Source organism: Petaurus breviceps, unplaced genomic scaffold, assembly GCF_028583685.1.
Source record: "Petaurus breviceps papuanus isolate PSGF00001 unplaced genomic scaffold, PetGlider_PUasm1.0 380, whole genome shotgun sequence".
Classification (NCBI taxonomy): domain Eukaryota; kingdom Metazoa; phylum Chordata; class Mammalia; order Diprotodontia; family Petauridae; genus Petaurus; species Petaurus breviceps.
Genome location: NW_027186305.1, coordinates 225556 through 225780, shown reverse-complemented (window position 1 = coordinate 225780; position 225 = coordinate 225556).

Genomic DNA, 225 nt, shown 5'->3' with positions numbered 1-225 from the left:
CAGGGAATCAGGAAAGATATCATTTGAGAAACCAGCAACAGCAAAACTGCAGGTTACAAAATAAAACTGAAAGACCCCAGAATATTCCTATATAACAATAACAAAATCTAAGATGTAATAATATAAAAAGGAAATCTCATCCCCTACAGAATGCATTAAATATCTGAGGATCAGTCTATCAAAACCTATCAAATCTCTCTCTCTCTCTCTCTCTCTCTCTCTCTC